The 17,702-nt window shown below is 40.8% G+C and overlaps 1 long non-coding RNA gene and 1 other non-coding gene across 2 annotated transcripts in view; one reads left to right on the top strand and one right to left on the bottom strand.

Moving 5' to 3' along the window:
• The window catches only part of LOC141548833 (uncharacterized), an 83,895-nt gene that overhangs the window by 19,307 nt on the left and 46,886 nt on the right, over positions 1–17,702 (top strand). The gene's annotated exons all lie outside the window — the stretch shown is intronic.
• TRNAW-CCA (transfer RNA tryptophan (anticodon CCA)) lies at positions 16,965–17,037 on the bottom strand. The gene has a single exon. It is a non-coding gene; the product is annotated as a tRNA-Trp (tRNA).

The raw sequence follows: 17,702 nt of genomic DNA, 5'->3' as shown, positions 1-17,702 counted from the left end.
GGCAGCATAATATAATGAATCACAGCTTGCATAAGAAGACCTGGTTTCAAATCCCCTCTCTGACATTTATAAGCTGTGTGACAATGGGCAAGTCACTTAAGCTCTCTGAGACTCAGGGAACTCTCTGAAACATATCCCTAAGCTATTAATGGCATGTCAGCTGCATCAACAGAGGAAATTCTCAGATATCTTTGATGAATTGTTTTATATTTCTTTTGTTAAAATAAAATATATTTGAGGCAGAGCCAAGATGGAAGAGAGGAGACATGACTTTTTCTGAGCTCTCCCCATATCCCTCAAATTAATAGCAAATTAAGCCTCTGGACTGGTTTTGGAGTGACAGAACCCAGAAATATTTAGAGTGTAACAAATTTCCAGCAGAAGATAATTTGGACGATCTTCAGAAAAGGTCTGTTTCAATTGGGCATGGAGGGAGGCAGGCCCAAAGCAGGCAGCCTGAACAGAAATCCAAGCTCAGGCTTGGGGGAATCCACCAAGAGGAATCTACAGCAGTGTTGGCTACTATGTCCTGGTTGCAATCCAGTAGATCAGTAGATTAATTGTACTACATCCAACACAAATACAAAAGGCAAATAGGGAGCCTCTAAACCCCAAATGTTGGGATCTGGCCATGCAAACCCAGCAACAGAAGTTAGTAAGCTCCTACCTAGTACAGTGACTGTTACCTGTAGAGGAAGCTTAGGCAATCTCTCCTTTGCCCTAAAAGCAGACCTTTTAAAAAATGAGGAAAAAAATCCAAAAAAGAATTCTGACCATAAATAGTCTTTATGGAGAAATAGAAGAACAGATTTCAAATACTGGGGATGCTAAAAGCAGATTATGGAGAAATAGAAGAACAGATTTCAAATACTGGGGACACTAAAAGCAGATCACCTCCAGATTAAGCCCCAAAGGGTAATATGAATTGGTCCCCATCTCACAAGGCTCTCTTGGAATAATTCAAAAATTCTTAAAAGAGAGTTAGAAGAAAAATGGGGAAAGGAAATGAGAACTTTGCTAGAGGGTTTGGAAAAGGAAACATAGAAATTATCTAAAGAAAATTCCTTACAAAATAGATTTAGTGAAATGGAAAAAGAAAACAACTCCTTGAAAAACAGAATTTGTGAAATGAAAAAAAAAAAACATAGAAAAAACCCAACTCATTTAAAAATGCAATTGGCCAATACAAAAAGAACCAAAAAAGGTAACTGAAGAAAATAAATCACTAAAAATTAGAATGTAACAAATGGAAAATGAATGACTCAATGTAACATCAAGAATCAGTCAAACAAAAAGTCCCACAAAAAAGAATAAATAGAATAAAAGGTAAAATACCTCCTAGGAAAAACAACTGACCTGGAAAAATAGATCTAGGAGAGACAATCTAAGGATTATTGGACTTCCTGAAAACCATGATGGGAAAAGAGCCTAGACACTCTTTTTCAGGAAATCATCAAGAAAAACTGCCCTGATGTCCTAGAATCAGAAGGTAAAATAGACATTGAAAGAATTTACTGATCACCTCCTGAAAGAGACCCCAAAATGAAAACTCCAAGGAATATTGTGGCCAAATTTCAGAACTATCGGACCAAGGAAAAATATCTCAGGCAGCCAGAAAGAAACATTTCAAATACCAAGGAGCCACAATAAGAATTACCCAGGACCTAACAGCTTCCACGTTAAAGGATCGAAGGGCCTGGAATCTGATATTCTGAAAGGCAAAAGGATTTGGAATGCAGTCAAGAATATCTCTGAGGTGGAATAGTTTCTGGTAAGGACATAGATAGGTTCAGAGAGTAAGAAGCAGACCTGAGAGAAGAGGATCATAGATTATTACCATTAAATAACAGAACCAGAGGTAATCTAGAGACCATCTGGTTCAACCATAAAGGGGGGGGGAAACAAATCCCAGGGAGGAGAAATGACTTATCATGGCCATTCAAGTCATAAAGAGCAGAGCTAGAAGTCAAGTTCTGACTCCTAATCTAGGTCATTTTCTCCTGTGCCCAAAAAGTTGGTCAAGCCCTGATGATTCTTCAGTAAAACTGAACTGTACAGAGAACCAAATGGTATTGCAAAGTGCAGTCCTCATATTTTATTCCTTCACAACTCTACACAGAACCTTGCCTAGGTAATCTATGAAGCCTGGGGTTGAGTATATATGACTATATAGGGCCTTCCTTCCCCCACCTTTCTTTTTGGAGTAGAATATCATAGAAAACAGACATCAGCTTAAGATCTCAGTCATTAGGAAGAAGTCTATATTTTGGTTAGAGAGGATACAACCTGAGGAGAGGATGGAGTTTTGAGGTCCAGAGGTGTGAGAGGGAGATGAAGGTCGTCACTTGCTACACTTTGGCTAACGATCTTCTCCTCCCTCATTAGAATATTTTTCCCAACTGACCCTGTCTTAGAGGCTGCTGGATGTATACAATACTGAAGCCCTCTCCTTTTGTGGCCTAAGGCAGCAGATGGGTCACATTTGTGGAGAAGCCATTGCTAATATAACATACAACCAAGCTCTTCTTTTCTTGTCTTTTAAAATGTCTGCAGCCTGTCTGCATCCCCTTGTCATCACCTTCTCTCTCTTACCCTTCAGATATTTTTGAAGCCTCAATTACTCTGTTTCTATCAACCCATCCTCCTTCTCTTTCCCCCATTAATCTCAATTATTCTCTTACCCTGAAGTGCTTCACTATACATGCCAAATGTCCTCAATTGGAAGAGACATTCTCAATTTATTTTAAGAAAAAGGATTAGCCATCTCACTCTGCCATAGCCTTCTCAAAGTTAGTAGGAGAAAAGTTTCTCCCCACTGCCATTGCCTTCACTTTGGCCCCATCTCCTCCATTATGCCTTTTAACATGTCAAGAGAGGTCAAAAGCTATGGAGTCAAAGAACCTCCATGTTTGAAAGGACTTCAAAGGATAGTTGCCTAATCTTTACTGAACACCAATCTCCTAGACGACACTGGGGACTAGTAATCTGCTAGCCTCTCTCTGAACCCAATAGTGACTCCCCAGAAAAAGTTCGCTCCATTTTTAAATAGTTCTTATTGCTAAAAGCCCTTCCTTCTATAGGCTCAAAATCTGTCTGTAATTTACACCCTTTTGCCTTAATTCTGTGGTCTGGTGCTACTCATCAGGCACTGTCTATGGTTCTGAACAAGTCAAGTCTAAGGGAACCACTATCCAAAGTAAAAAAATACATTTGAAAAATGGAGGAAGGAAGACAACTAGTGTTTCACTTTTCTTCCTATTCCTCAAGATACATAGAGCTAAATATAGAATGCAATCTGGTGGTGGAAAAACTACCTGGAGGCAGAAAACCTGTTTGAATCCTAGCATTATTACTTGCTAGGTCAATGATCTTGAATAAGTTACTTTTCCCATTTTGAGCCTCAGTTTCCACTTTTGTAAACTGGGGGGAAGGCAAACTAGGTAGTTCTAAGGTCTTTTCCAACTCTAACATTCTAGGATCCTATGATCTTGTCAGTTAATTGGTAACAAACCAGAACAGCACAGAACAAAATGCCTCGATGAGATGTTTGGGCACTGACTGCTCAGCCTCAGTGATAGAGTTTTCTTAAAGAAGTGGTTCTTGCTTCTGATACATGAGTATTGAACTCTAAACCAATGCTTTCTGTGTCCCTAAGAAATTCAAATTCCCACAAGGGTTAGGGGATTTTTCTCTGTGTTTCTATGCTGAGACACTAGGAGTGGCTTCCTTCTGAGAGCAAGTTACATGGTAAGGGAAGAGTCTGCTAGTGAGAACTGGCCCTTAATAGAATATCCCAAGGCTTACGCATAAGTCTCAGAAGCAGAACTTGTCCAATCTGCAACTACACAGATAAATCGAATTTCCTTGCCCCACAAGAACTTACTAAATATTTGAAGATGTTGATTATAGCTCTCCCAAAAATTTGTCTTCAAGTAATACACCCCCAGGTTCTGGACTCCTATGTTCCCCAGATCACAGAGCATTCATTCTAGGATATTTCTTCTTTTTCTCTGTGATCTGATTCTAAAAGGTCAAGATTACATCTCAGATATTTCATTGTTTTCACTTGAGGAATCATTTTATCATTCTGATCATTTAGGCCTACAGTGGTCATGGCAGCCTAAGATTTCAAAGATATTCCAAGCTGAACATGAGTTGCTAAGCTAGCAGGATCAATAAAAAGAGAAGGTCATATTTGGACAGATTGTAGAAATATAGCTCATGTTCCAGAGTGATTATTCTAAATAATTCTGTTTTCTTAACAGAGTCCTCTAGAGAGGCAATATAGCAGGCAAATACTGCATGTGGAGTCAGGAGACCTCAGTTCAAATTCTGCCTCTTACTAGTGGGCAAGTCAAAAAAATGGGGGAAGGTTATAAACCGATGCGGAACAAAGCAAGCAAGGAAACAATGGCCATGATAGTCAAAACAATGTAAGGGACAACAACACTAAAATAAATTTAAACTCAGATTAATGTAACAGCTCATTTTTATGCAAAGGACTGATAATAAAACATACCTTCTTCCTCTTTATAGAGAGGTGTTGGACTAAAAGTATGGAATGATGCATGTGGCCAATGAGATGAGATTATTTTGCTTAAGCAAGGCCATTAGGTCGCACAGTGAAAAAAGCACTAAGTCTGGAGTCAGGAAGCTCTGAGATCTCATCCAGCTTCAGATACTTACTAGCTGTGCGACCCTGAGCAAGCCATTTAACTTCTATTTGCTTAAGTTTTCTCAAATATAAAATGGGAATAATAATAGTATTTACCTTGCAGGATTGTTGTGAGGATCACAAAAAATAATTTTTGTAAAAAGTGCTTAGCACAATCTCTGGCACATAGAAAGAGCTTAATAAATGCTTGCCCCCTCAAAGACATGTCTTTGTTATAAAAGAGGGGATTGGGGGAGGTTACTATCAGAAAATGACAGAGTTGTAAAATAAAAACACCCATAAAACACTTCCAAAAGGTGGGAGTTATTGTTGTTCTAGGATCACAGATTAGAGGTCTTATCAGATGCAAAAAGGTTGCATGAAGAGATGGAAGAAGATGACTAAAAGGGAAAAGATTGAGAATGCCTTGTCTTATGAAAAAAGGTTAAGATTATACCCTTTGAATGTATTCATTCAGTCATTCGACAAACATTTGAGCAATTACCATGTGCAAAGTCCTATTGTGCAGGGCTAAGATGCAGTCCCCTTCCCTTTGGGAGCTTCTCCCAATGTAGAATATCAAAGGACCAGATATGGAAGGACCAGAAGACCTGGGTTCAAATATCATTTTGGCTGCTTGTTCTCTGGGTGCCAAACCTGAGCCTTGGCTTTTTCTCTAGATAGTAAGTGGGTATGACTGGATTGACCCCTTCCAACTTTAATGAATGTAGTAAGAGCATTTGCGTAGGGTGGTGTGCTATTGATTCAATAAGGAACACGAATGGGGATCTCAGAGGCCTTCTAACTCAATTCCTTTGTTTTACAGAGAAGGAAATTGAGGCCAGGAAGGGGAAGTTACTGTGTTGAGGTCACATAGTTAGTAAGCAACAGATGTGGATTTGAATCCAGGTCCTCTGACTCCAGAAGGGATTCTTATTTCATTATGTCCTGCTCTAATGGAGCACCTCTCTAGGAGAAGAATTAGACCCCTACAGTATATATTCCTATTTTTAAAAATAAAAACATTATAAATATATATATAATTAAAATAACATATAAAAATAAGAACATTAAAGCCAGAAGGAACCTTGGGAATTATTCATCCAACCTCTAGCTTTAATAAAAAAAGAAACTGAGACCTATAAAGGGATAGGAAATTGCCTGGGGTCCCAGAGCCGATTGTCAATAGAAGCGCTGATTAATGACCCAGGTTTCCCGACTTCCAGACCAACTCCTTTCTACTATCCCAGGCAGTTCTTCATTGCTCTGTGCCTCGGTTTCCCCATCTGTCAATTGGTTTCCATGATATCTAAGATGCCCTCCAGCTCCAAGGTTTGACAATTCTAAACCTTGGGGGAAGGGACATTTGCAATTTTTTATACATAGTCATCCTCAGAGGTGAGCACTCATGATTTCTTAACACTTTAGCTGCTCTTAGAGATAATCAGGAAGAAAATTATTAAATGGATAAAAAGAAAATGAGAAGCTTCTGAACAAGGACCTGAACCTATCAGAGAGGGGAGGATAATTTTTCAATAATGGCCATAATTATCTCCAAAGGATTGTTGTCACGTCAGGAAACAGTTCTACACATCAGTTCTCCCTCCCCAAATTCAGCTTATGGCTCAGAATTCTTTTTTTTTTTCATTCTCCTAAATGGAAACTGCCCTAGGACTTGGGAAACAAGTAAGAAATGCAAGCTACCTCCATAACCAATAGGCAGAAGCCTTATCCCTGTTAGCAAGGCCACCCTGAAAATAAAACTAACTGCCATTTGTGGAGCACTTGAAGACTCACTAAATGCTCTTACATATGTTAGCAGTAGCTAGGTGACAGAAACAGAAGACAGAATGCTAAACTTGAGTCAGACTCAGTTAAAGACTTCAATCAGTCAGTTAGGAATGAAATAAGCAATTATTAAATGCCTACCACAGTTGCTAGGTGGTGCTGCAGTGGATGGAGAGTGGGCTTGGAGTGAGGAAGACTCCACTTCATGAGTTTAAATGTGGTCTCAGCACTTACTAGTGGTGTGACCCTGAGCAAGTCACCTCACTGTTTGCCCCAGTTTTCTCATCTGTAAACTAGACTGGAAAAAGAATTGGCAAACTACTTCAGCATCTTTGACACCCCAAAATGGGGTCACAAAGAGTCAGACACAACTGAAATGACTCAACAACAACAAAAATACCTACCATGTGCCCGGCATTATGCTAAACACGGGAGATACAAAAAAAGGGCAAAAGATAGTGCCTGAAATTAAGACAACTCTGAAGTACCACCTCATATCTCTCAGATTGACTAACATGACAGGAAAAGTTGATAAATGTTGGAAGGGATGGGGGAAAACTGGAACACTAATACATTGTTGGTGGAGTTGTGAAAGAATCCAACCATTCTGGAGAGCAATTTGGAATTATACTCAAAAAGTTATCAAACTGTGCATACCCTTTGATCCAGCAGTGCTACTACTGGGCTTATATCCCAAAGAGATCTTAAAGGGAGGAAAGGGACCCATATGTGCAAAAATGTTTTGTAACCACTCTGTTTGTAGTGGCCAGGAACTGGAAACTGAATGGCTGCCCATCAGTTGGGGAATGGCTAAATAAATTGTGGTACATATGAATGTTATGGAATATTATTGTTCTGTAAGAAATGACCAGCACAATGATTGCAGAAAAGTATGGAGAGATTTACATGAACTATTGCTGAATAAAGTGAGAAGAACCAAGATAGCACTGTACGCGCGGCAACAAGATTGTGTGATGATGCACTGTGATGGACTTGGCTCTTTTCAACCAGATGATGATCCAAGGCCGTTTTAACAGACTTGGGATGGAAAGTGCCATCCACATCCAGAAAGAGAACTGTGGAGACTGAATGGGGATCAAAGCAGAGGATTTTCACCTTTTTTGTTGTTAGCTTTTTTCTTTCTCATGGCTTTTGTTCCCTTTTAGTCAGATTTTTCTTGTTCAACATGACAAATATGGAAATGTGTTTAAAAGAACCGCACATATTTAATATGCACCAGATTACTTGCTTTCTTAGGGAGGGAGGAGGAAGTTGAGGAGGGAGAAAAATGTGGGACATAGTATTACAAAAATGAATTCTGAAAACTATCTTTACATGTATTTAGAAAAATACAATACTATCAAAAAAATTTAAATGAACTGTTATCTTGCTGCCAAAAAAAAAAGATAGGGCCTCCTGTTTAACCTATATTGGATTACTTGCTGTCTAGGGGAAAGGAAGGAGAAAAATTTGGAACACAAGGTTTTGCAAGGGTGAATGTTGAAAACTATCTTTGCATGGATTTTGAACATAAAAAGCTATTATTAATTAAAAAAAAAGACAGTGCCTGCTTCATATTCTTACTTAGCTGTGCGACCCTAGGTAAGCCATTTAATTTTTCTCAACCTCAATTGAGTCATCTGCATGATGGGTATAATAATAGCACCAAAACATGAATTGTTGTAAGGATCAAATGAGATAATATATGTAAAGTACTTTGCAAATGTTAAAGTACTCTACCAATACTAGCTATTATTATCATTAATAATGATGATGATTTCCTTTGAGTCTCATAACAATGCTGTGATTTCACCGCTCCAAGTGACTTAAGCCAAGTGAGGCTTAAGAGGAGAAAAATGGCATGTCCACAGTCACTTCAGCTAGAAAGAATAGAAGGAAGGAGTTGAACCCCGGGATTCCTAAATCCAAATCCAGCATTTTGCCAGGGCTTGAAGGTCACCAAGAAGCCTCACGGCCACCTCTTCAGCCCCCTGGGTTATTTCCCCATAACCCCTTAAATTCTAGCAACTCTAGATTCCTTTGGGCTGCTAAACTTGCTTTGGAAAAGAAACAATATGGTTGAAGGAGAGGAGAGCTCGATGAGGCACCAAAGGTCTGAGTGTTTTCCCTGGGCCTGTTATATACTACCTGTGTGACCGTGATCAAGTCACTTGACCTGTTTGAAGTCCGGTTCCCTTGTGAGGTTGTCAATAATTACTGTCCTACCTGCTTTACAGGACCATTGTGAGAACGAAATGAGCTCATATGTAGGAAACACAGTGTAACAGAAACAAAGCCTAAAGAAATCTAAGTTATTACTGTTAACCTGCAGGAACTCCTTAGGAGGCTCAGGAGGATCAGTCATTTTATACCTTAATGTGAACTAGCTTCAGCTGGCTGCTTTCCATCTCGCTGAGAGCAACCCTGGTGAAGGATGGGGAGTGCCAGGAGGTGATGTGGGGGCTTGGAGCACTAGACATTAGCAGTGAGTGGAGGAGCAGAAGATGCCATTGTACCTAGGAGGGAAGAAACCAGATCTAAACCAACTTTGTCTCACCTTGAGAGCTGCTGTACCGTGCTCAAGCCAGGCTGCCTTTGGACAAACCAAAAGCATAGAAGATAGGAAAGTAGACTGCAAATAATAGGCTTCCACGGGGCTTTTGGTGCCTTGGCATATGCTGCATGTGCCCAGGATGGTTGGATTTACTCAGGAAAATCTGAGTTCAAATCCATCCTCAGACACTTCTTAGCAAGCCACTTAACCTCTGTCTGCCTCACTTAGAAAATGATTAACACCTTCTTCCCAGGGTTATCAGGATAAAATGAAATAATATTTGTAAAGTGCTTTCTAAACCTTAAAGTACTATACAAATACTGTTTGTGACTATGATAATGTTAATGGCAATGAAGGCGATTGGGAGTAGTATTAATTTAACTAATATTAATTGACTTTTTTTTTGTTGTTGAGGCAATTGGGGTTAAGTGACTTGCCCAGGATCACGCAGCTAGAAAGTATTGTGTATGAGACTGGATTTGAACTCAGGTCCTCCAACCCTCTATCCACTGTGCCATCTAGCTTCCCCATATTAATTGCCTTTTGAACATTTTCCTTGGGATCATGTTGTGTGGCAAGTAGAGTAGAAGCTCCCTGGGGATAGACACAGCTTCATTTTTATCACTGCATCCCTAGAACTTAGTTTAGTACCTGACCTATATTAGGTACTCATTGTTACATCATCACAGCAACCACAATGACAACAATGATAAAACAACTCCAGTTTCTCTAGCCCTCTAAGGTTTTCAAAGTACCTTCCTTATAACAGCCCCAGGGGGAAAAGGCAGATATTCTTATTCCCCCTTTTTAGATGAGAACACTGAGACCCAGAAGTTAAAGGACTTGCCCAAACTTACACAGTTAATGAGGAGGAGAAGGACTGAAATTCATGTTTTGAGCATCTAAAGCCAGGGCTTTTCCCATGATACTCTGCTGCCTTTTACATCACCAAGGGAAACCGGCAAGAGCAATGTACTTCCCAAAGCGATGTCCCCATTCATCATTCCCTTCTCACTAGTCAGCCCGATGACATTTAATTCCCAAAGAAAGAAGCCCTGTTTGGGCCCACTGAGCATAGAAGGCCCTAAGACCAGTATGAATTACGAACTGCCTTCTTAGCCTTAGTGCCTTTTCCCAAGCCACCCGTGTCTGCAGCCCATTCCAAATGATAAGCCATTAAGTACCCGAAGGCAGCAATCATGTCCCACACTAAGACTTCCCTTCTTCTCTAGGCTAAATAACCCCAGTTACTTCAACTGATCAATATATGGTATGATCTTCAGCTACTTCATCCTCCTAATCACCCTCCTTTGGATGTGAAAATGTGACCCCGAGAACTAAACCGAACACTCCAGTTCCAATCCAATCAGAGCTGAGGACAGAGGTATGAGCACCTACCTAGTCCTGGACTAAGTACTCTCTTAATGCAGCCTAAGATTGCCTTCACTTTTTGTAATGGCCATATCACACTGTTGATTTGTGTTAGGCTTTAGGTCCACTTAAACTTCAAGATCTTTTTCAAAACAATTGCCTTCTGCCCATACTTCCTTCATTTAGCATTTGTTAAATTGCCTTTTTGAAGCTAAGTATTAAGATTTCACATTTTTCTCCAATTTTACCCGATTTAGTCCAACAGTCTCTCCTGTCAAGGTGTTTTTGAATCTGTCATCTATCTTTTAAACTTATCCTTCTTGGGGCAGCTAGGTAGTGCAGTAGATAGAGCACCAGCCTTGAAGTCAGGAGAACCTGAGTTCAAATCTGGTCTCAGACACTTAAAGCTTCCTAGCTGTGTGACCCTGGGCAAGCCCCAACTGCCTCAGTAACAACAACTTCCCCTTCTTGTGTTGTATCTTGTGTTGTAAACATCCTATCTGTGTCTTTATCTATGACACTGATAAATGTAAAACAGTATAAGACCAAACGTGGATCCCTGGAGCACTACACTAGAGACCTTCTTCCAAGGGAACTCATATCCTTTCAAACAAGTCAGTCTACCTAACGGTATTATTGCCAAGCCCACATTTCTACATCTTGTTTATAAGAATATCAGGAGAGACTTTGTCAAATACTTTTCTAAAACAGTGGTAAACTTGATCTACAGTATTTATAGTATTCCTCCAATCCAATAGAAAGGAAACAAGACTAAGCATGTATCCCATAATCCAGACTAACTCACAATCACCTCCCACTTTTCTGGCTTTTCACTAAGTACCCTTTGAATCATCTACTACAGAATATTTCATTGAATGAAAATCAAACTCACTGGCATAGAGAGAGTAGGAAACGACTGTCTTCCATATAATGAATATTAAGATACTATCTGCCCTTCTCCAGTCCAGATGTATCTCTCCTATTCTCTGTGATCACTGACAAGTGCTCAACAATTGTGTCTCTAGTGTATTTTAGTATCCTAGGATTCAGTTCATCTTGGCCTGCTGCCTTAACCTCCTCAAGGGCAGCTAAGTACTCTCTAACTTATCAGTGCTTAATCAGTGATTTTTGTTCTGTCGTTTCCAAGCCACAGATTATTCTTTGGCAGAGAAAACAAAAGCAAAACGAGTTAAATATTTTGTGCCATCCTACTGATTATCTTCTCAGCCACTCAATACAGCTTCCCCAATAGAGCTTCAAAAACATGTTTTTGTTGTTCTTAGAACGACTCATCCCAAGCTTATTCTGAGATTTAGTGCTTCAAAAACTATTTGCAGGACCATGACAGACTTTGTATTCATCTCCCATAAGCGTCTCTTGTTTTCATTTTCTTGGAACAACCTTCTTTAGAAGGTTGGGTCAATAACTCCTACACACCCCATCCTCCTATATATCCACATCTGTCCCTTTAGGCAATCCCTCCTTTTTTCTTCCTCATTGGAATGATTTCTTTTTGAATCCTCAATTCTGAGTGTTTCTCATCACTTCTGGGTTGATTTCCCCTTAAGACTGTAGAGTTCCCAAGATTCCAGAGCGAGGGAAAACTCAGATATATGTGGCTACCCTGACATCTTTCCCAAGGCCCAAGGCTGGCATCCTGGGAAAGACACAGAGATATGCTCATCCCAGGAAAGGTTATGTCCATCCAGGATCTCTGGGACCCACCTGAGTCACATCAAGAAGACAATGGAGACTGACGCATATAATAGTATGCTACTGGCAGAGGAAAGGTTCATTTCCTTGCAGTCCACATAATGGCAGCATGGTACAGCTCAGGTGCCCTTGGCTCAATACTGTCCCTTTGTGTTAGTGCTAATTCAGTTCACAAAACCTCCTCATTGTCTCTGACCAAGGTGCTGACCAAGACAAACATGGTAATAGTAGGCTGGGTGAGTGGTCAGTTTTTAGTGTGGAAACTCATTCTCATTCATAGAGCTTCTTCCGTGGAACCCAGGGAAAAGGTCAGAATATGCAGAGGTAGAATATTGTCCAGAACATTGACAAGTAAATCCCATGATCACATTGTGTCCAGTTTAAATCCAAAAATGGCTTTCAAAGGGGATTGGATTAGGGCCTACTTTCCCTTTGTTTCTTTATCTGTATTAAAGATGTATTTCTGTACTCAGCAAATTTCTGACTCATTATAGAGCTGAGAAATGCCATTATTTGGGCTCTTGCCATATACTGCACATAAATCTCTCCCTATGAGGTCCTGACCACAATGACCAGAATTCTCCAGAACGCTAAATGGTTCTTAGGAACCCTTCAGGCTCGGAATGTTCACTGAGAAAGAGTTTGGGCGGAGATTTATCAGGCTTTTCAAATGATTATGTGAGTGCTATTAATAAGACATAGCTGATTAGGAAGACAGAATGCACAGATTATTTAAAAAGAGGTAGGTAAACATGCTTTCATTACATGAGAGTGACTCTTTCCAGAGAGTGCATACGCTTGTTCCACAAAAATCAAGATAAATGAGGCTTTCTGGAAATGACTTCCATTTCCCCTATGGAGACTCTCCTGATCTCTCCCCTGAGTCTGCAGTAAGTAGCCTTTTCTTCTGAGCTAAGCAGTGACAGGGAAGATCAGTAGGTAGATTGGAAGGGGGCAGGGAACTGGCATAAGCAGCTGAGTGAAATGAAAATAGCCCTGGATTTAGAAGTTAGAGCATCTTAAGTTTGCATCTCAACCCTGTCAGTTACCAACTATGTGACTCTGGACAAATCATATAGCTTCCCTGAGCCTGTGTCCTCTTCATCTCTAATAGTAAAGGGTTGATCTTCAAGGTCCCTTCTGGCTCTAATTTCTTTAATTTTAAATATCAGGTAGAGACAGGCAGGAAAAGCTATGACTATTTACAAGGGGAGGGCTGAGGGAGAGCTCCAGAAGCTTGAATTTTTTAAAGTCCCAACCAGTTTAGCCCCTGAGTTTTCCAAGGTTTGGGGCCTAGGACACCCAATTTCCTGTTTTGTAGGGACAACTTTGGCATGGATTTGGGGAGAATGAGATTAAAGACCTGGGTGGGTGGGGGGAATAGAAACTTTTCATCCTTCTTTTGCTAAGATACTTTCCATTAATCATTAGGCTGATTACCCCTAGCAACCAGCCAATGATGCTGGATACTCCTTTGAGATGATGAGAACTGTTCTTGGTGCTGGCCGGGGACCTCCTACAGATCTTTTGTATTCATTATGTGGGACTGGCTAACTGGTTAGGTTACTATAGTTTAAAGATCACTGGGCTTGTCCTGGATTCAAATTTTGCAACACTTGGCAGCTATATGTCTTTGTGCAAGTCACTTTCCTCTCTTCCTTTCATCTTTAAAATGAGTTTGCTCATCTTTGAAATGGGTATCGTGGTTCTTTGTCCCGTGACCCTCATAATTCTCTTCTTGGGAATGTGTTTTGTATCACTTCTGGGAGACAGGGATATAATTAGTCTTGGAGGGAGATCATGGAGGCAGTCTGGTGCAATAGAAAGCACTGCCTCTGGAGTCAGAGGCCCTGGGTTCATCCGATGTACATAATATGTGAATGCTGTTGGATAAATCACTTTGTGTCCATGAACATCAGTTTCCTTGCCTGTAAAATGAGGAGGCTCTACTTGAAGACTTCTGAAATCCGTTCCAGTTCTAGGTCTGTGAGTGGCCACTAATTTTTCCCATGCAAAACCCCCAAATTGTAGTCGTCTTAACGCAATGTTTGGGATCTATTTAATTTGGTTTCTCTATTCCTTGGGCTCTTGCTATATACTCTACATAAATCTCTCCCTATGAGGCCCTGACCACAATTACCAGAATGAAATCATTTATTAAAACTTCTTATTTTGGGGTCAATTGAGAATGCCAGAGATGGAGAAAGCCTCACACTGGTAACCTGAATTCAAGTTTCAGTTCTTCCACTATTTATTTGTGGCATCTCCATCAAGTTCCCAATCATCTTGGGGCCTCAGTTCCCTGTAAGTAAAATGAGATAGCAAAGTCCCCAAAGTTCCTTCCAGCTCTGAGAAGTAGTTCCAAGAGACTGTGTTATGTGGAACATCCGGGATATGTTTGAGGACACATACCACAAGGGGGAGCTATGTTATTTTCCTATTGGAGGTAAAAAGGGCAGTTCCTAATTTGCTTCATCCAGTTGCTTCTCCTGTTGGTCAGGGCTAAATACAATTCCATGGGTCTGGTTAAGTGTGAGCTGTGAAGGAACTTTTATGTGCCAGTAGGTGGCGCCATTCTGAACATTTTCTTGCAAAGACTGAACTTGTTGCGTCAAAAGTGGCTCTTGGTCATTGGTGATCCTTGGCACATGATAAGCATTTAATAAATGTGTGTGGATTGAATGATCTAAAAACTATTCTCATCGACTGTTACACTTTTGAGGGTAATATAGAGGCAAAGTATTAATAAAGACCCCACCCCATCTTTTCAGAATCAGACTGCAAGTAACACCAAAGTGGATTTCCAATGACCCACATCACCCTCCAAATGAGGGGATGCCCCTATCTCATGATCTAATCAGCTACTGTTTCTGTCCATCACCTTGAAGAGGTCAGTCCCCCTTTTGCACTCCAGTTCTGATTCCTGAGCCAAATACAGATTTCAGTTCTACAACTAAATTGCTGGATGACCTTGCATAAAGTCCTTCCCATCATTGGATCTCTAAAATGAAGAGGTTGTACCAGAAGATCCCTAAGTCCCTTGGTCTATGATTCTCCCTATAAATCCAAATTCTTCGTGAGCAACAGGGTTTCTCTGGGATGCATATTGCATAATTCATACCCAGCTAGAAGGTTATTCACGTTGGGGAGGGGAAAGAAAAGGATAGCTGGTTTATATTGGTGACTCAGCAATCAGCAGCTATTCAAAGGAAAAATTGTTACTATTATCTAATATTTATATAGAGGCATTGGGGAATAAGCACTTACTAAGCACCTACTATATGCCAAGCATCGTGCTAAGCACTTTACAAATGTTATTTCCTAAGCTTTAAGGTTTGGAAAACACTTTACAAATATAGAGTGACTCAAAAGTCTTAGTGCATTTAGCTTAAGCAGGCACTAAGACTTTTGGGACACCATGTATTGTTTCATTTGATCTTCACAACAATCTTCCATGTGGAGACCATGTGGTCTCACCTCATTAGTTCTAGTATAGAGTTGCTGAGTGGCTAGAAGGTATAGGAGGAGTAAGGGGTGTGTGGGGAAAGCCATTCATAATGCTGATCAGATACTTGCATTTTCAATTTAAAGCACAGCTACATCGTTAAAGCCTTTGGAAATGATGCTGATTTTCTCATTTGATCAGAATTCGATGTGGGGGGCGGGGTTAAGTCTAATGGCTTTAAGTATTGTTCTATATTCCTTACAGGTGCCTCTAGTATTCTCCCTTCTGTATGCTGACTTCTGTACTGTCATTCTCGAAAGCCTTCCCTGTTCCTTCCAATTTTAAACGATCCCATTCTCTTCCCCTTTGAATTTCACATCGGTTTTGTTCTGCATTTCTCTAATGTCCTTACCGTGTAATTTTGTACATCAGAGGTAAAAAGAAATATTTTTGTAGAATATAAATTTTTAAAAGAAAAAGAATCTTGTCCATCCTCTTCACTCTCCATATGGTGAAACTGAGGTCCAGAGCAAGAGGAAAGAGCTTGCTCAAGGTCACATAGTCCTGCCTTCTAGCTTTTGGCTGCCCCACTCAGACTGCTCAGGAAGTTGGAGCACCGACATCCTCTCGGCTCCAATGGAGTTTGGGCTTGCTTTGCTTTTTACCCATTGGATATTTTTCTTCTAAGGCCAAAACAGTTTTGTAGAGGCTCTCATTTCCCTGCCTTCAGTGCACATTCTAGGATTTCCTTCAGCCAGCATGGGTCTGACTATTTCAGGCAGCTTTGTCTCCATTTGACTGAATGGCCTCTCAGAGACCTTACTGGGACTGAGAGGAAACTTGTCACTGTGATAATAGCATCCTAAGAACTCATTGCTGAATGAGGCTCTCTCGACTCCTTTCCACATTCTAGCTTCATTTCATATGAGAATTTCAATACTACTCAATTCAATTTCCTCATCATAAGCTGTAGAATCCCTAAGAACTTGAAAATGGAAGGCCATCTGCAAACGTCTGAAAATTCAAAAGGAGCATGTCCCAGCCACTCTAAAATAAGTAAAACAAAGCCATCCACTTCCAGGAGAGAAAGGGCAAAACATCCCAACTTTTACAAAATTGAAACATCTATGTGCATAGCTGTTCAATGGAGCTCAGGAATACAGGATTCTCAAATGCTGCATTTGAACTAAATTGTCAACAGCCCCAAACAGGATCTATTTGTCTATTTTAATTCAATTTACTAACGACTCATTAAATGTTGATTATGTGCCTTGCAAGGTGGTAGACAAAGGCAACTAGAAAAAGGCATTTGGTTGGTTGTCGTCCTTCATTCTTGAAGAAAGTCAAAATGACATGACTTTTGGGGGGTCAATGTACACTTGTAACCCCCTGTGAGTCGAGAAGTGCCCTAAAACATTAGATTTGGAAAAACAAAAATTTGACCTTGACGTGGTTCGAACACGTAACCGTCTGATCTGGAGTCAGACGCGCTGCCCATTGCGCCACAAGGTCCTCTGGAAGAAGTGGTCGTCAGGTACATTCTTAATGAAAAGGAGCCCCCTTGCTGTGGACGATGGACCGAGATCATGTTGACGTCATGGGCTTCCTTCAGAATTCTCTTGACCGAATTCTCTTGACCTCATCTTGCCCGTTGAAAATTGTCGTTGGGAGAAGGGTTCCTTGGCCCTCAGCAGACTGGCCAATGGCTCCAGGGCACAAAGAATGGAAACAGTCCTGGCCTCCATATAGGGTTTCTCCCCTTTTGGAAACTCCCCCCCCCCCCAAGGGCCTGTAGAATCTTGGCATGAAACACTGGACACTCCCCTTTGGCCCTATTGCCCGCCTCCAAGGCAGGGCTTAAAGGGGCCTCTCCTTGACTTGCTCTACCATATTGGTCTGCCTCTGTCTCTGTCTCTGTCTCTTTCTTGTAGAATTATACAAATTTAGATATAATCCAATGCCTTTGTCTTACAAAGAAACAGCCGCCCTGGTGACATCCCCACTGCCACTCCCCAGTCCTCTCCTCCTTTGTATCCTTGTCCTTGCCTGCCTTGAAGTGGACTCTCCAGTGGACTTCTCATCTCCTTTTCCAATGCAAATAGCCTGGAAGAGGAGAGCTGCTTACCAGGGACCCAGGAGTCTGTACCTAGGAGGGGGCACAGGGCTCCCTGGGGGCA

This window comes from Sminthopsis crassicaudata, chromosome X (genome assembly GCF_048593235.1).
Source record: "Sminthopsis crassicaudata isolate SCR6 chromosome X, ASM4859323v1, whole genome shotgun sequence".
NCBI classification, from domain to species: Eukaryota; Metazoa; Chordata; class Mammalia; order Dasyuromorphia; family Dasyuridae; genus Sminthopsis; species Sminthopsis crassicaudata.
This window is presented reverse-complemented; position numbering and strand designations above follow the sequence as displayed.